The sequence below is a fragment of the Pygoscelis adeliae genome, unplaced genomic scaffold (genome assembly GCF_000699105.1).
Source record: "Pygoscelis adeliae isolate BGI_AS28 unplaced genomic scaffold, ASM69910v1 Scaffold16, whole genome shotgun sequence".
NCBI lineage: Eukaryota > Metazoa > Chordata > Aves > Sphenisciformes > Spheniscidae > Pygoscelis > Pygoscelis adeliae.
Window position 1 is genome coordinate 5193062 of NW_008825162.1, and position 23349 is coordinate 5216410.

General features: G+C 39.7%; 1 protein-coding gene across 4 annotated transcripts in view; it reads left to right on the forward strand.

Moving 5' to 3' along the window:
• Positions 1–23349, forward strand: part of KCNMA1 (potassium large conductance calcium-activated channel, subfamily M, alpha member 1) — a 513257-nt gene that overhangs the window by 489 nt on the left and 489419 nt on the right. The gene's annotated exons all lie outside the window — the stretch shown is intronic.

A 23349-nucleotide genomic window follows, 5' to 3' on the forward strand; every position in this document is an offset into this window, starting at 1 on the left:
CTCGGAAGTTGATACGCGCCCCCGGGACCGCATACGGTGGCAGGGTGGGAGTGTTTATTCGCTGATCTAAACGCGCAATTCTCTTGCGGGATGAGAAACTTTGGCAAAATTTAAAAAGGGCGACTTCTCACTCAAGTCTTTTTAAAGGTAGTTCCACTCCCCGAGAACCTTTGACGCTTCTGTTTGATAAATTAAATGTAGATGTCTGGAGGTATTTAGTGCATTTGTGAGTGACAGGCTAGGTCTCAATATCCTTTTAACCTAAGTGCGAAATCTTTGAGGCAACCTCTCTGCCCCTTTGATTTTTGCGTATTACCAGCCGGAAGAAAGCGTAGTACATGAAGTAAGGTCAGCTCCTGGTTTGAAGGGTCTCTTTCAAACCAAAGCTGAGAACTTGCTCAGGTCCAGACTTTCATTTTTGCTTAAGAGAAATGGGATAGAAAGCGTTAAGACTGTATTTGTGAAAGTGGATTTTGACAGACCCCAAAATAGACCAGCAGCTGGAGTTTCTCCCCTTCCCTTTTCACATTTTTTGGATTACAAATGGAATAATATCTGCTTCAGTTATTCCTGGCACACAGACACCCACAAAAACACACACACCTTTTAATATATGGTTGCTAGGTTGCTGGCTTGCTTTGACATACAGTGAGCTGTCTTCCCCTTTCTCCTGTTCCCTCCCCCCTAAACGCACTCGATACAGTGCATAACCTGGCTGTACGAAGGATCTAACACTTAGGGAAACCAGAAACAAAGTTAGAGTGTGAGAAGTTACGCTACTTGTTTGTTTGTGTATTTGGGTTCAGGGAGGTGGGCGTCCAGTTCGGATTGCCTAAACGAACCTCCGCATTCCAGTTGGAAGTAGCACAGTTACAGTGAACGTGGCCTATCTATGGAAGAAGGGATTGCTAGAGATAAGGAATAAATAAAAGCTTTTAACTCAGCCTTAAGCTTCGTGAAACCTATCAGGCAGTATCACTTCTCTATAGGCATTTTTTATTGCGCTCAAAACCAAACCTGAACTTTCTCAGAGAGGTGTTAGCCAGGTATGATGACAAAGCTCAAATGACTTTGTGATAATAAGCGTGTCTTGTAAAATACCATTTTCTACACCAGTAAAAGGTGATTTTCAAGAACGGGTGGGTAGTTAAGACTTAGCTTCAGTTGCTTCTGTGTGTATTTAGCATTTTCCTCTCCACATGATGAGACAAATCTGCAAGGGCTATCGGGGATCTTGATGAAAAAGAAAATCCTCCAGGTTATCACCTTGTGCTTCTTTCCTTGAGAGAATGAAAGTTAGAGACTTGTACACAGTCTTCTTACGCATAGTATCTACGTGGGTGTTGTTGGTCTGATAGTCCATTGTTGGGACACAGTCAGTTAAAGCAGATCATTCATTTCTTAACCGGTACAGAAAGGCATATCCAAATTGTCTTTAAAACCTCTTAGGCTAAGTGTATCAGCTCGCTAAATAACAGGTATCATCGAGGGGTTCCAGCGCTTCCAGACTGAATGATTTGACATACTGTGGCTAAGTCAGGTTGCAAGATTGGAGTTTGTTTCATGTTTGAGACCTGAAGTAGCTATGTCCATGAATATCATTCCCTGGGGCAGGAGGATGAAGGACTCCGCAGGTAGGGGGAGATATACGTCTCTTTTTAGATTGTATTTGTTCCACTTACAAGGGTTTTCAAGCCTCTGGTGAAGAAGAACTTTCAGGGACTGATCCTGCATTTCTTACATGCTAAAACGGGGAATTGGAGGGAATTCTGTGTGTGTAAGGAGTAACTAGTTATTGGAAAACACTTTTCTAGTATTTAGTATTTATGGTATAAAGGCTGACTGAAGTAACAACTGGAAATGTCTTAAACTTTGCTGTTATCAAACACATGCTTTGTGCTGCATGGTAACTTGGGAAAGGCTGCCGAGGCTGCCGGTGAAAAATGTGAATGCATATATATGCTATGTCGACTATATCGGACCTGCTAGCAAAAGCAATTTTACAAGAAGTAGCTCCTCCTACTGCGGGGCTGAAGAAGTTTTCTGCGTGTTAGGACTTTTCCTTCCCTGCGCTGCCTCTTCTGCTGCTCCGCAGGCTGCAGCAGAGGTGGGTTATCCAACATCGCCTCACCATCTACGTAAAGAGGGGTCCCAGCGAGTGAGCTGAAAGAAATCTTTTTCAAGTCTACTTTCTGTGGCTTCTTATTGAATTCACATATATATGTGAATAATTCACAGAGTTACTGTGCTAACACCCGTGTCCATCCATGTTATTGCAAGTAACTGCAGAAAGTTTCTTTTTTTTTCCCCCCGCTATATTCTAAGCACAACATTGTATTCCTCAGATTTGTCAACTTGATTTTGGGATGTAACGCTTTTTAATGGCTGCATAGAAGGATTTAGAATGTATTTGGTTTTTTTTTTTTTCCCCCTCCTCAACTCATTGAATTTAAGGTTGGAATTTAAAAACGTGATAAAACAGTTTAACACTTTTTGGTATGAAATTTCACTACAGGTTTTTTTTCTTTCTTGGAGATAAAGTCAAGATACTGTAAGTCAAGAATACGAAAACTTCTGGTAACAGAGTGATAAACGTTGCCTCTTAAAATTCCATATCCAATTTATGTCATCGTATAGGAATAGAACACCAATATTAATCATGTACTAAAAATGATTGCTGAAGTTCTAGGATTTTGATGCTCTGTACTCGCTTTGTGAGATGACATTCTTTAAAATCTGTCAAAAAGAAAAATGTAAGCCTTGACCTATGTTTTCAGTGTTTCATGTAATGTGAGAGTCATTGCAATCGAAGCCCTTGTATTCCTTTATTTAATATGGTATATCATTTTAGAGGTAATTCTTCTAAAAGTAGCTGCAGTCGTATTGCAGAGACTTAACAAATGCTGTTTTTCTCCTCAGTGTTTACATCTACGTTTTTAGGAATGCTTAGATATTGTTAAAGAACTCGTCTTCTCTTTGCTTTTTCTTTGTCCCTTGACCAACTCATTCCTGTTTGAGTATGAAAAGTAGAATGTGAGATTGAAATTCAGTGCCCTGGACTCTGACACCATTAGTTGCTCTTGTTTCTGGAAAGAATAAGAAAAATAAAATAAATATTCATGATGAAGTACACAGTTACACATAGTGGCTAAATGCATATTATACATTCTGTAGTTCTTTTGATCATATGGATCTGCTACCGCATTTTCTGTGCTCCTGAAGGGCATTGTCTACCGACATTATCTGATGCTACGCTTTGGCTTTGAACAAACTCTCAACCGAGAAGGCGGTGCAGTGGAATGAGAAAGCACAAGTTTGGGGCACAGCCGGCTCCTGAAGCTGGCCAGTGCAGAATGAAGTGAAATTTGTACCCTTTCGAGGAGTGTGATACGGGACCCTATGTCACTGCTCCTTGGTTCCCCAAAGAGCGGTACCCCTTATCTACCTTACGCCTTCAAGGCTCTAGCAGGCAGAATGTATCTTAGAATCATAGGGTCATAGAATAGTTTGGGTTGGAAGGGACCTCTAAAGGTCATCTAGTCCAACCCCCCTGCCGTGGGCAGGGACATCTTCAACTAGATCAGGTTGCTCAGAGCCCCGTCCAACCTGTCCTTGAATGTTTCTTTACCGCTATGGTCCTGTTGGAATGATTTCAGTGTTTAGAAGAGCTTTCCCCCTGCCCCAACCTAGGACTCACATACATGTAAAATGAAATTACATTATGATTATAGATGGCAGTTGCTGTCCTGAAGTCACAAGCCATAATAATCTTCCTTCATATTCGTCTACATATTTTGGAAGTTTAATAAAAAATGCAGTGCTAGATTTGGTCAGTAGAAACCCATCAACATTCCCATTTGTTTTGAATAGAAAAATTGACATTTTATTGGAAGTACCGTATTTGCAGAAGTCTTCTTTGAGAAGTTAAGAATTTCCACCCAGACCTCTAAGGCCTGAGAAAATTGGCAACTGGAAAAATTTCAGTTTTCCCTAAAAGAAGCAGCATTTCTGCCAAACCGGCTCTCGTATAGCTAGGTTTGCCGCTTTCCTAGCAACGCCTGCATAAACCTCCTCTCCAAATAAAATTAAAGAAACAAACTCAAAACGGGGCACTATATAGTGGGAAAAGTATGATAGTAGAGTAGAAGGCACGCGTGGACACGTAACGCAGGAGATCCCTTCATTTAAATCTGTGTGTGGAAACCTCACCTTGACTCTCTCAAAGAGGTACCGAGCAGAAGCGTATGAACAACTGGAAGGCTCAAGGGATTAGCAGCGGACTGTAATGCATTTCGCTCGTTAGTCACATGCGTGGCTTGGCTCCAGGCACTGCATCGTTCCTGTCTCATGGCTATCAGGTGCTCTGCGTGTAATTACTCCGTGAGCGTCCCACCGGACAGGTTGCCAATGGGGAGACGGACACGGTGGAGAGGTCAAGGACTGAAAGAAAAGGTACTCGCAGCTCTTCGCAGATGGTGGTTCTACAAGTGAAAAAGGCACCGATACGGAGAGGCGTGCGCTGCTGTTCTCCGCGCTGTGAAAAAGATGACTCTCTCGGCTCTCTGGAGCTCGTAATGGATTTCAGATTTTATAAACTCATGCTAAAATTGGTTATGTACGCAGAAAAGAAAATGTATGGACAAGGATTGAAGCTGTAAACCAAACAATCACGACCGAAATGTTATTTTGATGCAGTATCATACTTATTTTCAAGGCTTTGCAACACATACATTTAAGGAGAAAATCTGTGCTCAGAAGGAATCTGCAACTCTCACCCATTTGCAAATCTGTAAATGCTGGTTGGAAACCATTAGATTGCACAATTTTTTCCAGTCTAGCTCAACAGAAGAAATGCCTGTGATAGGGAACGAAAAGCTTTTAAATAACAATGATCTATATACCCAGTTTTGATGCGGTGGGATTTCTGAATGCAGAATGAGAGCAGTTTACAGCCCCAGAGATAGAAACACTGAAAATTTAAAGAGCGCTAGTCCTAAGTATAATCTCTACTTAGGATCTAATGATTATAATTAAAAAAGCAATGCTGTTCCATGTCTGTCCTGTACTACTGCAAGAAAGTGGATTGTGACTCTTAGTCATTGAGTGTCCTTCCTGGGACAAACCTTAAAAAGAAGCAGTAATCTCTAGCCAGCAGGTAAAATACAGAGCAATGGTCAGTGTTCCTTCAGAGATTGGCTCCGCTATTCTGTGGAATCCAACTTAGATTGACAAAAGTTTACGTGAATTTCAGGGTTGGCTGGTAATAATTCCTCGGCAAGATCAGGCTGTAGTTCAGCAGCACTTAGGCATTCTGTAGTGTGAAACTGTAGGACAGCAGTTCCAGAGAACCTGGTGAAATGGAAACATAAAATAACTCTGGATGTAATTAGGGGACGGGGGTATCCTTTCGGTTCTATTAAACATACCTAGTCACATTGCGTAAAATTATGTATTTTACGAGTATGAAAATTATCGAATTAGCAGAAGCCTGAGAAGGACACAGCGAATACAGCTTGTGGAGGTTTTCTGAGGGAAAGATTGCTGAAACTTTATGTGTGGGTGTTAATGGTTAAAAAATATTTTTCTCCCCCACGTATCATTTCAGTGACAAAAGGAAAGGGACTGCACTTTAAAAAGCTATCATAAAATGCTGTGTTTCTGTAATGAGTTCATATGCTGCTACATGGTTGAAGGCTTAGAATCACAGAGTATCTCAGGTTGGAAGGGCCCTGTAAGGATCATCGAGTCCAACTCCCTGCTCCTCGCAGGACTGCAATGCCTGACTCTTCCACCCAGCCTGCGAAGCGAGTGCAAAACGCTGTGAGATCACAAGACCAGGCTGGCATTTAGACCACTTTTCCACGGGGCTAAATACACAAATTCCAGATTAGACCTCACGGTCTGTAAGTGCGAGCACTCTTTTTATGGCACGTAGGTCGTCTTGGGTGACAAGGGAAGGTGGATGTGCAGTAGAAGTTTGTTAGCGCTTCTACCAGTAATACAGCTGGATGAATAAATGGGAAAGCAAGATACCTATCTTCCACGGCTGTCAGAGATGTGTTGGTCAGGAAAGGCCCATTTGAAATCCTGATGGTATTTATAGCCTGAGAATACATCGGGTGTGCATCTTTGAGAGGAACACTTTATTCCCATATATAGTATGCATGGCTCTGTTTAAATGAATGCGCTGCCACTGAACGTGTTGAGTTCAGTTTGCTTTGAGATGATATATTGCATGTATTTGTCTGTTTGAGAGTTACAGAAACGGCGAGCGTTGTCCAAAGCCTGTTGAAGTAGAGGGAGGCCATCCTAATAACTTCAGTGATTTTGGACTCAGGCCTAGATGTTCACAGTGTTCTAGATGAATCAGGTTTTTTTTTTCAAGTGATTCTTATGTTAACATTTTAAGCTTTTAAAAGCTTTTTTCGTTTATTGTAGCGAGGTGTATTTACTTGGCTTGCGGCCATTATGTCTGGGATTTCAACAGTAGAAACATAATATTTAAAAATCACACAAGGTATGTTTCCATTCCAGTTAAGACTTACACCTTCTGCCAGCTCCCCCTTGGAAATCAAAATTTGGGTGCTTGAACTACTGACGGTGTCCTATCACGGCATCTCTCCCGCAAGCTGATGTGCAACGGCAAATATTGGCTCTTTTTTTCAGAGCCGCGGTAAGTCCACATTTAGTGGAACCGGCAAAGGTCCCTCGCCCCATGGATCACCTGCAGGATGGAGACGCATTTGCAGCTACAGCCCTGCGTCCTGGAAATCCCCTTTGCATGTCCTTAGCTTCGGTACCGAATTTAAATACCAGAACTGCTCACGTAACAGTGGAGAAAAAAAAGACAACTCTCATCACCAGGCCAGAAGAGCGTTGAGAATTACTGTAACTTCATAAACAATTGTAGCATAACACAACAACTGGGCCAGGATTTGAGTGGCTTGTCGCTGTAACTTGGATACAGGTCTACTGTGTTGCATTTTTATTGCTTTTTAGATACCGAGGAATAAATTTATAATACAGTTTTGTCCTCCTTTGTCCAAGCAAATGCTGACTAAATATTTGGCATTTTCTTTCTTGTTACATTTCATTCATTTTTCATGATATCTTTTAAATTTTTATGTAATGGTTTATCTCTTATTTGTTAAACTAAAAAGGTGACTCACTCTTATTTGCTATTATTAATGAGATTAACTCTAGAACTACTGGGGTTGGATTCATTTTCTGTTTTAAGTATAGGGGAAACATGATTACAGATGTGTCTTTTTAAAAAAACTATTTGGAAATGGTGACCTTAATATTACAATAATAAAGTGAAATATATTAGAGTGATTCTTTGTTTAAACATCTTGTAATTTTTTTCTAGTATGAACTCTGTTAAACTCATTTTAGTTGTGAATATGCATGGGTATTCTGCTGGACAGAAATGACTTGAGACAGGTTACTGGCTTCTTTGACCTATAATGGTCATGGTTGGCGTAGAGCACTTGCGATGCTTTCGGGTATCGTGGTGAATCCTTTGGCCACAAGTGATTTGACATCGCTTTCTTGACAGTGAGTGTGCTGATCAACAGGCAGATGTCGCGTGGTGCTTTTACATCTTCTAGGTTATCGTACCGTAAATATTGTTTCGTAAGGAAGCTGATAAACACTACTTGGATTTTAAGGGCTGAAGGAAAACCCCCTCTTTCTTCCTTTCCCCTTTAATCACAAGAACAGCCTAGTTAGGAGAAAATATTGCAGGGTCTGTCTATGTGTGGTGCAAACATTTTTCCCCATGAGGACGCTTCTGATAAATTGTTTTTGTTACGCGGGAAGTTTTTACCAGCTTTTTGTGTTAGTTTTCTTCTATTCCCAATACATTTGTATCCAAAGGCTTCTGATTCCTTCAGCATCGGAAACAGCGGACTGCTGGTTTTACGTTCGCATTATTCTCATATCACTTGAGGCTCTCGGCAATAATGCATACTTGTTTCCTTGTGTCTTCTAATGTTATTTTTCTGCTGCCTGCAGGCTAAGGTTATAATCACCATTTGTTATGTTGTGCTTTTTTTAGAGAGACGTGGATTATATCCTTAAGGAATGATGTCTTCAGTTGAGAGAGGGTCTGGTTTTTGGTTTAAGGCCATACAAAATTTTACCTGACTAAATGCTGCTTTTCCTCCTCTGACTCTGCCTTATATGTGTAAGTTATGGTGGTGTCTTTTCATGAGTCAGAAGAGCAGAATTCATATTTTAGATCTGTTGTTCCTAAAAGAAAACAACACTAAAAACTTCGCAGTTTTGATATTTGCAAAAATAATTTTAGTTGCTTTGTTGGAATGTGTCCCTAGGATATAATAAAGTTTTAATGTACTAAAAGTGGAAAATGCTGTCCAAAGTGTGGAGCTTTGACTCTGCCTGTATTTATATAGAAGTAATAAATTTCTATTTAACATCTGAATAAGGAGTTTTAGTTCAGAGTCAGTGATAATTTCAGATGGTTTCAGAAAGAGGTATTATTGCTCTTGAAAACTGTCTTCCTTAATTAGATGTTCGTCAATGAACATAACAGCTAAAATCCAGGTACCTAGTATTTTTTTTTAATGTTGACCTTACACATCATACTATGGACTTGAGTAGGGTTTACCTAATCCCCTTGCTTCTCTTCTCTGTATATATAAACATAGGAGAAGGTACTTCAGTGTTTGTAGAGTTACACTGTTTTAAAGCTCTTTAAAGCAGCAGTGTCTCTTGCACTAACACCTAATACTCTAATTTTAATTTTCTTTTACCTAAGAGGTTGATACACACCCCCTAACCAAAAATACTTATTTCAAGCTGATTGCTCTTAGAAATAACTTCAATTAAAAGTAAGTTAGAAAATATATTTTTCATGCTCCCATATTGAAATTGTGGGGGTAATCAGAACATGTTATCATTTCTGTGGCTACAGTTGCTCTAATAAAGCTGTATACAAACTTTTGCCTTTATTGACTGTCCATGCAATTATTTGTCTTTGGGTTTGTGTTCTTTACAGTGAGAAATCCTAACGGCTTAAAGTGACTAGATCTTAATCTTGCTCTTATGCCAGGTGTGTACAAACATAAAATGTGTCCTTACAATTCATAACAGAAATTTTATTGAGAGACCTTTCTTTCCCATTAAAGAGTGGTCGAATGAGAGAACGTATGCTCATAATTTGTAGAGGTGGAAAATGGTTCAACCTCTGGGGTGAAATGTTTACTTATTTTTTTAAACAACAAAGTAAACCCAGAATTTCATAAGCTTGTCTGTTTGCTTTTTATACCCAGAGAAATAGAAAATTCAGTTTTGAAATCGCTGACATTTCTGCCTGCAGCAGCTCAAGGGTACTACGGAAAAGACTCCAGACTTGCATGGGGTGCAGTAAGAGAGTAAACCTGCTGAGTTACTAATTGTTAAAATCCATCGCTAATGATCAGCCAGGGTATTGCTGAGTCTTGTTAAGAGGTGGGTCGCGTCCCACAGCGAGTTGATTTAAGGGGTGTGGGTGGGGGTGTTGGAGGGTGAGGGGAAGGATCACGGTGAGTAGAGCTCCAGGCTGTCGTTCAGCGCTTCACTGTGCTGCGCCTGTGTGCTCTTGGGATAGCGGGGGAATACAGATTTGGTTTAGAGCATACCTGATCGCATGATTATTTCTGTGAAGGTGTCTGAGCCACGTTATTCAGTGTTTCCATCTACTTCATGACTTGGTGTGAAGTGAAGGTGGTGTAAACCATACCTGATCCGACCTAATGCCTGTCGAAGCTAAGTTACATCACTTCCCACTTTTTAAAAAACAAATTTAATCCATCAGAGCAAGTTGTCTTTTGGGGCAGCAGTAGTTTTGATTTAGTCTTCTAAGACTGGACTTAACGTGCTGAGGTGATGGTGTGACAGTGCTAATAAATCCAAGCTTTAAAGCCTGAGAGGAGCCTCGCTGCGAGGCCTGTTGAGCTGTGTTGAGGGCAGGCTGCGACTGGCAGGTGGTAGCAGCTCCAGATCCTAAACCCTCATAAGCGTTTCCAGGCATTTTTACTGAGCAGAAAGGATTTCATAGGTAAAAGTTGAACACTGAAAAGATTGAAAGTGAGATGGTTTCATTATTAGCGCGCTAAACGTTAATTTCAGTATGTCCTTTGGTGAATATGCTTTTGTTCACTTCCAGCGTTTTAGCTGGATGAGGAATGGGCTTTTGAAAGTAAACTCTAGCTTTTCCAGCGCGGTTAAGTGGATTCCCTTCAGGTGAAACTCTGTAGGAAGCCGAGCTCCAGGAGCACACCTGACCTACCTGAGCTGCGGTCCCCACGGCTGGGCTCCATTAGTCTTGAGGGTGTAAATGCTGAGGTACAGAGAGCGTGGAGCTCTTGTGCTCTCTTATTGTCTTGCTCCTTCTGAAGTTAGCCATGTTTTTAGGGAACATCCCAGATGAGCTTTTTGGTAAGCTTCTGGCTTTATTTTCCTTTGGTTTTGATGATGTTTTTCCTCCCCCCCCCTTTTTTCTTTCTTTTTTTTTTTAAAAAAAAAAAAAACAGTGTACAATGTCCGTACAGCTCTCTACAATTGTGCTTCCAGAGAGCTCTTTCTTTTATTACGCCGTAACTCTGACTTCAGCATTCAGCTTGTGCTCGCGGGCTTTCTGTTTGCGCCCCGGCCGTGCTGGCCGCGGCAGGCTGCCCTGGTCTGGCTGCTGAGGATGGGACGGTGAACCAGCAGGTTGGCAAAGATCCTGGTAAGACACTGCCTTTGGATGGCCTCTTACTGCCTTAAAATGTTACAGGTGTTGGGCTGTGACAGATCTATTGATTAATTTCAGTCTAACTATTCTAAAATTACCTCTTTTTTTTTTTTTTTTTTAATCTGGGAATTTTGGCAAGTGTATGAAGTCTGTATGGATAAAGATATTATTACTTGTCCTGACCGAGGGGGAGGAAAAGGGGTTTGGGACAGGCTGTTTAAAGCAGTTGTGCCTTTTTGATCTAGGCTGAGACGACAGGTGATGGAGCTTGGTACTTTTCCTATCACTGAGGACTTGTGCTCCGGAGCTTTTATTTTCAAAACATTTATTAGAAGTGGAGAGAAAGGTAATGATAGCTTCAATTAAAGGTGCAAGTTCTAGAAAAGCTTCTGGCAATATAAACAGACTTCTAAAGACTGTGTCTCGTGTATTTATATTCTCTCAGCTCAGTAGAAGATGTTTATGAACAAGAAGTAGAGGAACCATTTTAAAAGCGGGCTTTTTCCATAACCGTATTTCTCAGATTGAATTGTCTTTGCCGTGGGACAAATAGTTCTGGTCCTGGGAATGGATTGTTTTCGGCAGCGACTGTAAGACTGTCGTTTCTGTTGGTTTGTAAAATACTCTCTGGATTTTAAATGGTATGTGAATGTAGGCTATTGTAGGCTAACTCCTATAGAAAAACCACAGTGCCCATGACTTTTAAAATTGATGGCTCTAACGGTTATAGGTAAATGAGAACGTGCTCTGAGAGCTGATGGAAATGACAGTTCACTTAATCTCCGAACAAATCATGTGTCTTAAGACGGTAGCAGTGTTTTGGCCATTAGTACCAGTGAAAGTAGAGGGTTCTTCACCCCTGTAATTAAACTGATTTTGGTTCCTGGATGTCTGCTTTTACACGATCAGCTTATTTTGGTTTATTTGGGCTCATTTCTAATAATGTAAAAGAACATAATGTTAAGTATTAAATAATTCTTTTCTTAAAATAATTGATTTCTTATTTTTTATTTTAAATTAAAATACTGGTTTAATTCAGTGCAGATCCTGTAGAAAATGCTACATTGTTGTAATGTATTTAAAAAAAAAATCATTACATTATTCAGACTTTAATTATAGGTTGTTTCTATTTTTCTTCTGGCCTGAGGCTTCCGATTAGGTTACGTAGTGAGTTGACGCTCTTTAAGCATGTCACCAGACTTCTGAAGGTGAAAACCTGAGCTTCTTGTGTAGATGTGTGGCACTTGGAGCTAAAACTTTATGAAAATGTTGTAATATCGGGAGAGATGCAGTGTATCCATTCTAGAGACAGGCTTTGGAGAGGTGGCAGCACTCATTGTAAGCCAGTTTGTATTCCATATTGATACGTTTGAAGTAAAATTCATTCCCGTACTGTGCGTCAATGCTTCTGTACCATTTAAGTTCCATTTAGAGGGATGGAAGGCTTGTGGTTTTTGTAGTATTTTCTGCAAGTGGGATAATTCATTACTAGGGCTCTAGGATATTGTTTTAAACATTCCACTCTATACAAGGAGCGTTGTGTTTTCAAAACGGGACTTAGCAACTTAAAAGGTCTATCTGAACTATTTTTATTATTGTAGGATTCAGAGGCCGCACGGTTTTGCAGGCTTAGTTATGCCAGATCCTATTACCAGCTTTGACAAAGGGGCGATCCTCTGCCTCATGCATCTTATGATCTGAAAGCAGATAATAAGGAGAAAGCCGGGAGAGGAGGAGGGTTGTGAAAGAACTGGTTTGCCCCAGTCCATATAAAGCAACCTAGTGATCAAAATAAGCAGATGATTTCATTAATGTACATCCACTCACCCCATTTGTTAGATTTAGGAAGGGAACACGGTTTGCGAGTCCATTAGAGCAGTTACTATTTTTAAAGAACTACAGGTGGTTAAAACTTGCTGTGCCACACTACGTTCCCTTCTTGAAGATTTATTTTTTACATAAATAGAGAATAAAAGGAATTTTTAAAAAGTCTTAATTTTGGATGAAATGAAATTTTAGCTGTAGTGTGTTGAGGAATTTGCAAGAACAGAAAAATAACATGGTGGAGGGAACGAAGGCTGATGACAAGAAGGAGGGAATCTGTCTAGGTCAGTATGCAGTGTATGGTATTCACTTTATCTATATGCAGACACCTTGAATATGCTTGCTCCATTGCCATGAAAAAACCCCACAAAACAGTTTTTGAGTATTCATATCTGCACTGGATTTAAAGAATAATGTTACTTTCAGAATCTAGGAAGGTTCCCAGTTAAACATATGCTTGTTGATTGTACTATTTTTAGCTTCTTTGAACAACACGTGTTCTCTCCAGATATTTATTTGTGTATGTTGTATTCTGTTCTTAAAAGGAAAATCTCTCCGTGTCTAGATTCTTTTTCTGTATCCAAGAAAGGAAAGAACCAGGGTTCTTGTCAGTGCTTTACTTCTTTGAAATACTAGGAGATGGGGTAAATTAATTAAATCTAAAATGGACCCATCTGGTAGTGCTAGCAATGCCAGGGGAGAGCAGGTGAAAGAATCTGAGCCAGAATAAACATATAGCGCATTATATAACCCGTAATGTAATTTGTGACACATCACAAGGAGAAGACTAATCTTGGAGTTAACTGTTTACTTTTTGTGTAGTGTTGTTTTTAAGTCAAAGGGTTAAGGTGAGCGTTTGAAATGCTTGTTTCTGTTGCATTGCTAAAAAGCTAAATATTTTTTTCATTATTAATAAGACAAATGTATTTAATCCATCCTATAAACAAGATACAATTCCCTGTATGGATTTGCTTGAAAATAAGTGGGTTGACAGGGGGGGGGGGGGGGAGGGAAGAGGGAAAATAAAAAAGAAACAAAGTCACTATTTTAGAAAAATAGTATACCTATTTAGAATTTGGAAAGCTATTATCCAAACTTAAAAATTGTGAAAGGTATGCCAACCCAATTTTGCCCCCAAATTTATCTTTGTGTAAGAAGAATACAAAATCTCTATGCAGACATTTTTGTTGCCAAAATTACCTTGTTCTTCAAGTTCTCTGCAATACTTTCAATGCAGTCATTGCATCACTGGGAATAGGAATGTAAAAATGACTGTAAAAATGGAATTGTATTACCTGATTTGGGAGGCGTGCAAAAGGTAAACAGTATAAATGCTGGGAAGAAGTGAATTGGATTAGAGAAGAAATGGCAAAGAAGAGATTAAAGGATGGTGTCTGTTTGCAGTGCAGGGTTTGTAGTTTGGCAGGGCTCCTTAGCACGCATTCCGTTTTTATTATGGCACCAGTTCGACGTGATTTCTGTGTCACTGCCTGTGTCTGATAGAAGATTTCTAACGCACGATCTTTGGGGAAATGTATTTCGTGTGGGCGGGGCAGGTGTCTGGGCCTTTTGGCGTGGCTTTAAAACAAGTGGAGAAAGTAGGCCATAGAGCTTTTTGTGAACTTTGGAGCTTAGAAGCTGGATCTTTATCCAGCTTAAAGTAAATAAATAAATATCAATCTTACTACCTGCCTTTGCGTCAAATTCCATCCTCGTCTATCAATTTTTTCAGCATCTCCTGTGCTTTTATTTCTTGCTGCTTAAGTTTCACTTTTTTTGTAGTTTAAAAAAGCCCCACAAACCACGACGAGACTATTTCATGTGAAGGTTGGAAGGAGTTGGTCTCATTTGTCTCACTTAAATTTCTCTCAAGTGAACTCTCAAGTGAAAGAGTTGAGGTGGTTTGTAAGATTAGATAAATGTTGGTTGTCTTTTCATAGTGGAGAGGGTTGAATGCCATTTTTAATAAATAAATTTTCAGAAAAATATAGTTCTGCCAAAATCGGCATACTTCCAAAACTGTCAGTTTAACTGGGTTTTATTAACTGGGGGAGGGGAAAAGATGATACTGAAACTCTTTTCCTCTTTTTCTTTTTTGATAGGAAATATTTGACTTTTTAGTCTTACATTTTATTTCATATTGTAAAGTCAAAACCAAAGCCAGTGAATAGCTTGATTCACGTTCTTCTTTCAGGAATCTTATTTTGACAAGTCTTCATAGTTTTCAGGAGTTCTTTCCATATTTGAACTAAGTTTGGTTACCTTAAAATTCTATGCAATACATCAATTCTGCTCTCTGCCCAGCTGTATTATCTGAATGTTTTCATTCCTAGGGTATGGCTATATAAATATGTATGTGTAAAATACATATAAGAAATGTGACGGAATCTTTTATGAACAATTACACCAAAGTTAGGTGTTTTTACAATGTGCTGTTCTATCAGGGTAAGTGTTATGCTCAATTTGATGTCTATACTAGATTGAGGAAAGCATACAAGAACAGGCAATTAAATATGTTTCTTACTTGTGGAAATATGATAAATACTACAAACCCCCTCAAATCAATTGATTAGATGTCAATAAGGAAGGATTTAGCAGCTAAATGACTATAAAAGCCGTGGTCCGTCATTTAATATGTTGCATTGGCTTTTAATAATTCTGTTTTCATATAATTGTAGATTTGTTAAGAGTTTTATGTGGTTTATTTGTCAGGATGGCTATTACAGCAGAGACACATAAGTATGTTGTAACAGGTGTACTTACTGAACGATGAGCCCTTGGGAAATTTAACACAGCTTTTCAAGACTGGAATGAAAGAAAGAAGTGGCTAGATGAGAGCGATATACATCACAGAAGTAGCTGGTCTGTGAGAAGACAATGAAAAGAAAAAAAAAAAAGTTATGTAATATTCAACATTTTAAGAGCTTGGTGCATTCATGCCTTCCTAGGCCATTCCGATGCTCTTCTTTTTTATTAGTGTGCCTGTTGGTGTGTTATAGAGTTCACTTAATTCTTCAGTGCAATGTTTTTGGACTTAGCTTTTTAATGCTGTTTTCTTTCATCTCAGCTTAAGTTTATGCTCTCCGCGCAGCATGAGGTATTCATGGCAATAAATTACATAGAGACTATCACTCCATGTTTGGAAATTGGTTTGGGTTTGTTCTGGTTTTTCCCCCCCCCCAGAGGTGGACATCAGAATGTGGAGGCCTGTTGCTGTATCGAGTGTAATTCATAGTTCCTGGTTAGTGGCAGAGTTTTGGCAAGACTGATTACCAGAAGTCAGAGAAGGTTTGATGCTGTTTATGTATGTTTACGTGAGAAATAGATTGATGATATCCCAGGCTATTCTACTTCGCAAAGACAGGTCTGAAATAGTTATTTGCAATATATATGACAGGCTAATGCTTAATGTTACTCAAAACTTTGCTGCTCCATGGTGTTGGTCAATTGACTTGGAAATGCATGGTACATTAAATCACAATATAATGTAGCAGTCTTCCGAGATACACGCCTTCGGGATTTTTGTCCACAAGAAAATTAAATAGCTCACTTCCTTCCTCGATTTCCCTCTTTATAAGCCTCATGAGTACTTCACAGAGCATCTTGGTCTGAGCTGAGCTAGACCAGAAATAGATTTAGGCCAGGAAGGAGGCTTCCAGGTTGGAAGTAGTTGATCAGCGTAGCAGAAATAGGCAGTGCCCTGCAGGTTAAAGGAGCTCTGAAGTCTCGGGCTTCTAAGAGTGCTGAGATGTCTGCAGTCTGACTTCAGATGGAGCTGCGAGTGCTCAGTTTCAGTGAGAAATTACACCTTAACTGGTTTTTAATTTATCCAGATGGCTTTCTGATTACCTTGGTGCTCTACAACGTGATCCTTTCATCCTGTTTGGAAGAAACTCTGTTTCTATAGAACTTACGAAGTAAACATTCGTTGTGTGGGTACTTAAAATATAGCTCAGTGACCGGATAATGGTTAAAACAGAAGTTTTCTACTTTATCCTTTCCTGGTAAAAAATTGAGGCTAACCAAATTCTTCTAATGCTACGCTGATAGTAGCAGCAGAGAGAGGAAAAAAAGCTAATGCGTTCTCTCTCAATGCAGTTACTGGTAGTAATTGATTTTAGAAGTTACCAACAAATCAGTTTTGGTTATTTCAAATAAAACAGCAATTTAATTTCTTAAAACTCCTACATGTGGTTGCATGGAAGAAAAAGTAGCGTACTATTTTATCACATGTTATCACAGCCCACTAATGATACTTCATAAGTATGTACTGTGTAAGTGCTTCTTGGAAACCGCTATTTCTATCAATCCAGAGTGAAATTTTATAAAATATCCGCATAGTCAGATGCCACTGAAAAACGTAACTTTTGATAGTGTTACCTGGAGTGACTTTTATTCTTGGGTGTTCTTTGAGATTTTTATCCACAGAGCCTAGTGCTCTCTTAGTTGGGGTCTTTGTGTGTGGCATTTATACAAATGTTACTGGTAACAACCAGAACCATTCAGAGGACTATAGTAGTGCAGATTTAGTATTTCTTTTTTGTTTGCTTTTATCCTTAATCTAAGTTACAGTACTGTGATATAGTGCGTTAAGAGATGCCATCTAAAAAGCTGCGCTGTATTGCTTTTGTTCACCACTTCTGTTTTAGTGGCTAAACGCTTTTCTTTTTGTCTGAGTCATCTTCCAATGAAATACTTACATCATTATAGACTTAAAGTCCCCGCTATTTATGCGCAGCCAAACATCAATTAGGTTACCCACTCTCTTCTTCTCTTCACCCCGTGCCCCATTCCATTTTGCAAAGAAGAGACGTTCTGTGGCTTTGTACAAATACCTTCTTCTAGTATGTTGTCTTTGGATTATTTTGAATGAATATCACACAGAGCTGGTGCATTCCTCAAAGTAATACATTATAATATGCTACTGAGTGCCAGCACAAGTTTGTGTACAAGTCCCTCTGGTATTCTTCTAAAGATGTTGGGACCCTGGGGCTAACTAATACATTCCAGATAACGCGTGCGTTGTATAGGAATTGGAACAAAGTGGTATCTGCCTGCAGGACTGTAGTGGATGGTTATGGAGATCCATCTAGCCTTGGGTGCATCTTCCTTGGCAGCCTGTATATTACTTTGTCTAAAGAGTTGTAGGGTTTCTAATTTTTTTTTTTTTATTATTTCTTAAGTCATTACGCAGTAGGGGTCCTCCTGACGCTTTGGTATGAAGTCTTCTTATAATACAGACTTAAAATAAGTCTCATTATTATAACAATAATTCCCCCAACAGTTCTCCAGCTGAAGTTCAGCTCTGTGCAGTTTTCGGTAGGAGAGTCCTGCAGAGGCCCTCTATGTTGGGCGGGCTGGCTGAAGGTCTTTCCTGGGAACTGGAGGTGGTAGAGGTTAATAAGAGGTATCTTCCTCATTCCTGAAGAGAAATAAGATTCTGTAGGTTCAGAAGTGTTATCTCGTTCATTTTTTTTTTATGCATCTAGCAGTTGTCAAATCAAATCTGAACTTGTACTTAGGTAATTTTTATCTGCTTAGAACTGAAACACTTGTTCCGAGATGTTCTGAGGACTCTCAGTTCATATTAAGCCACTGTCAGTTCAGGTTCTTAAATCAGTAGGAAATTCTTAACTGCCTAATTTATTACTTTTAGGGATACCGGTGGGCCAGTGCCAAAGCCTGAAATCCAAATACAGGGATTTAGAATCCAGCCCAAGAATTCAAGGTAAACTCAGCAAGTCCTTGGCCAGAGCTGGCGGCTGTCCAGCACTCCAGGTCCGAAGCCATTTGTTGTCACCGGTGACATTCCAGCATTTGAAAGTGTTAGCTGTTTAGTTCTTTAAGTATTGAAAGTCCCCTGATAACAGTTGTAAGGAGGTTAATGAGTTTAAAAAGCCAAGAATGCCAGGGGTTTTGTGATCCCCTGTGTAGTCTGTTTCCAGAGATGAAATCTTGTCTTTATTTTAAAGAGAATCTTGGACTAACTGAAATTTTTCACTGAGCTGAATAATTAAAGAAGGAAAAAACCCACCAAACCGCAGACAAAAATACTAAATATGCCCTACAGGGACTGGCATTCTATAGTACCAGAAATACTGTAACTCGCTGTTTTATTTTTAGCTACATACAGATCCTGGAGGGTAATGGAGGATTATATGATGCTGGAATCTTCTTTTTTTTTTTTCTTTTTTTTTTCTTTTTGAGATTTCATATTGAGCTCTGATAACGTCCTGGTTTTCATTATTGTCCTTTAAAGAAGGTTCTTCTTGAAACAAGAAAATGTGTCCCATAAGTTTAGGAGAGATGTCTAAAATTTTGAGTAGCTGTATTTTTATTCCTTTTTTTAGTTTGGGAGAGTCCCTGCTAAGAAATGTCAAACAGTACATGTTTAGTTAGTTGTTCTAGGATCACTATAAAATATAGATATAAACCATCCATGTGTAATGCAACAGCAGTTGCTAAAATTCCAGTGTGTTACATAGGAATAGGAAGTTAGAGCTGGGCAACAATAGATCTCAGGAAAAATGTGTATGGGTGTGAAAAACATCAGTCATCAGTTAAGTGGAGCGTAGCAGCTGTGTAAGAGCACATGGAAGCACTCCAGGAAAGGAAGAGGAGTAAGGAATATTACACTTAACGCAAATTTGGCTTCAGGTACTCAAAGGTGTTTACCCAAAATTTGGCAAGAAGCTCAGAAGTAAAATAATCTCAAACATAAATGCACATACATAATTACTGAGAGTTGTGAATGAACCTAGGAAATAAGCCAGCTCTGTATTTTGATGGGAAGTTGAGTTTCGGAGAGGAAAAAGATGAGAAATGTCAGACCACATAAAAGCCTACAAAACATTCTTCGCTTCTCCGCCCCTGTATCTATTTCTCATCCTCTCTGTAACGCATAAACTCTGCCCCTTCAGCTTTTATGGAGGCCTCCTTTGTCTATATCGCACAAGTAAGATCACGGTGCTTCTTTACTCTTCCTGTGGTCTGCTCTTCTGAACGCATGTGTGGCGCAACTTTGCTCGAGAGGAGAGAGAACGACAAAAACCTGCCTACAGAAAACTGAGATCCCAGGGGGTTACGCTTTGGCAGGAGGGTGTGAAAGTCCCCCAGGCAAAGAATGCCCATTTTCTGGGATGTGGGATATGCAGGGGTACAGCAGTTGGCTAGAGCATTCTCCACACTTGGAAGGGGAAAGCAGAGCACCGAGTGGGCACAAGGAATGGCCTGAAAATATTCTTCAGGTTTCAGTAAACCCAACAATATCAGAAATAACATTAGTCACAGGCCTGATTTATAGAAAGAGAAAGTGCACTATACAGAGAAATTCAGCAGCTTTTGTTCTTGCTGCCTGTGCGAGGAAGAGATTGAAACTTCAGTAGAAAAGGAGTGAAGAATAGCAGCTATGAACCTTCATGGGGTGGAGTGTTTTCGTTAAAGTAGTTTGTCCTAAAAGATGAGGAGCAGAGAAGGGGGGGGGGGGGGGGAAGCCAGCAGGTACCACAGCATTCGGGATGATTAATTGCAGTAAAGAGGGTGGGAGACTTGGATAGACTGTAGGAAGCTTGTTGCTAGAAAAAAAGAACTCTTTTCACATTTGCTTGATCAGTGTCCAGTGTCCTCTTTTTATCCAGTGTAAATAGGAAAAGATTGTGGTACGTCACTATTGGTCTCGGTTTATCATCCAAACACTTCGTTCACTGACTTTAGTGGGAATTTTGCATTCTAGCCAAAGTCAAAATACTTCTGTCTGGTGTTAGAAAAACAGTTCCTTAAATAGACTGCCCTTTATGTTTCTTTAGAGCATCTGAAGGCTAGCGGACTGCTGTGAAAGTTCCACTTTTTAAGACAGGCCTGGGATACTAAAGGAAACAAATATTCTATGTAGTAAAATGAGGATAATTCAAGTCCACCACAGGAACCAGAAGTTTACTTTGTAAAAATGGAAGCTGAAATTATGTAATCATTGTATGTCTCTTGGAAACGCGGCTTTTTAAATGACGCTTTTATAACCTTTGAAAGGGCAGCAGTACAAGGGGGATATTTTTTTGGTTTGCTTTTGATGAAAGGGCTTCCTAAACAAAAATGACCTATGTAAATTCCAAGATAAAAGCATGAAGGAAATTGCTTGGCTTTATTCAAGTTTTAGGAAAGAAGGTAAGAATATAGTATATCATGGAAAGAAGAGGAACTTGTATGATGCCAGAGTACATTGATGCTCCTACTTGCAGCTATCTCAGCTTTACTAGATGATTGGAGTTTTAATAGAAGCAGATAAGCTTGGCACAGCTGTGATCCCACACAGAAATAGAAGCATCACAGTATCTTTCTTCCCTCTATTAATCATAAATGTCAATGCCTTATTTGCTTTTACTTTGAAGTAAGGTAATTGGGAAGTCTGGTATGCCTTTTGATTCAAATATCACATTTTCTGGCAACTGCTAAGTTGGAGAGCTACATAACTTAAAGACTTTTCCATGTGAGATTTCCATCTATTTCTGTGAATCTACCACCAGTATCACTTAGACAAAATAAGCACAGAGTGAATGAAAATCAAGCCTTGACCCTTACTTGGGCACAGGTTTTAAGTCTTTAAAGCATTGTGGTCTAAGGGAAGAAAGGTAGATGATATATTTAAAAAAAAAAAAAATTCTGGTGCCATAGAAAAATCTTAAGTGAAGAAGAGTGGCAGTTAGAAAACCTGCCTTGTAGAGTCTTACTATATGGAAATTCTTGGGTCACAATGTGGAGGCAGATGCTGCAGCTGTAGAAGGATGTAAAATACACAGATGAGATTTACACCTTAATAGTCTTGAGCGCTTTTTCTGAGTGGATCACAGGTGGCAGAAGCACTCCCAAGTCCATTTAAGGCTCCGAGCATGGAAACTAAAGCGTTAACTGTAGATCTGCAAGTGTCCGGAGCCTCTAGAAATGGGGCTATTCAGCATACCTACTCACCCAAAACAGCTGACTAACGTAGTTCCTCCTCCATTTCCCACAGTAATACTTCTGGTGTGGTGGCATCTGCTGTTCCGTGGAGACCAAAAGATAAAGTATCAGTGCTTCTAACGTCTGTAGCCCCACATAACAAAGTCTTTGCATGTATGAAAGAACAGGAAAACTTGTGCTTCCATCGAGATCTTTCACGGCACAGCGTGCCTTCATGGATGAACAGTTACAGCTTTTAGCACTGGTTTTAGTGGGACAGTAAAACGCCGTATTATTGTTTCATTCATTATTATTGTGTGAGATACTATCAGCTTTTAAATTTATAGTTGTTATCTCTAACTAATAGTTCATTTATTGAGTCATGCAAAAACCCTACCGAGTCTGAGGCAGAGTTAAGTTGTGGCACCCAGTGAAACTCAAACTATCTCTACTGAGAAACTTTGAATGGGTTTTTCTGCATTCAGTCAGGCTGCGATGATACGCAATTCGAAACTTGCTTAAGTAAATGGGGGGAAAATGCAGTCTTAGAGGAGGTGGTAGTACTAAGTAGCTGAATATGGTCAAATTGAGAACTTGTCTTGAGACATTTGGCCATTTTTTCCCCCCTCTTCTGACTCGATGAGAGGACGAGGGGCTCAGTTAAATGAGCGAAGCTCTGAGACCACACACAGTTATATTGAGAAAACAAGAAATCTGAGGTCTGAGTGCCTGGACTGGTCTTTAATTTGTTCAAAACGCAACTACCTCAAATATGAATCTGGTTCAAGACGGTAAGCACGTTTTGACCGCAGTCTGCTAGTGACCAACATTTATCATTGCAGGAAATTTCCACTCCTGCAGGAATATCTTAACAATAAAAAGCCTAAAGGTACAGGTAGGGTGTTTTTGTTGTTTTTCACCCCCCTCTGTGAATGCGGTGCGTTGGGCAGCAGGTTCTGCCGTAGCTGTGTCCAGCTTGGGGAGTTGTCCTGTAACACTGCCCGTGTGACAACTGGCACTGCCTAAATGAAGTGTGCTGTCTACTGGCATGATCCCATGTGGTCCAGCACGGATGAAAGAAAAACACCTTGGACCCTTAGCTGGGAAAGTGCAGTCTCAATGTTAAAGACTTTCAGGATCTAGGTGCAGCTATAATGCAGAAACTCCTGGGTTATCTGGTTTATTGTGCGCAAGGATGTTTGGTAATCTAAGCCCTAGCCAAAAATTTCATCTATTTGGGACCATGTTTGGTGATTCTAAGATAAGCACAGATTGTATGGTTTACTGGTCATATCTCAGATTTTCTGGTTTTGAAACAGAATCCAAACAATTCTGACACTACCATTGCCATTGTGTTTATTTTGTCTCCTCTTACATTTTTTTCCAACTAGTTTTCTAACTTCCTCAGAGTTGCTACTTTCTTAGGGAGTTGTCTTTAAAATTCCTAACAAAGTTCTACAAAATATGTTAAATACTGTCTTTTTAGTCTGGTAAACCTGGCTGTGAAGGATAGCTTCTTTCTGGCTTTCAAGAGACATAGAAGTGTAACCTTTCACAAGCAAGATTAAAAAAACAAGGTCTGTGGAGTCTGATCTCTTACCAGCATTGATCAATATTCCTTGCTGTATTTTTACTAGCATCTTAATTGGGCTTTTTGCCAGCTTTATGTAGGAAGCTAACAATTTATGGCAGAGAGTGCCCAGTAAATAAACTGTGGTGTTATTCCTGTCACTTGCCTTGTTATGATCTCGGAAACCCAGGCTTATGACTTCCCTGCAGGAACCTAGAAGGATGTTCCTTGGCTCTGAACCACGTGCACATTCTGTACTCATCGTAACTAACAACAGGGATGA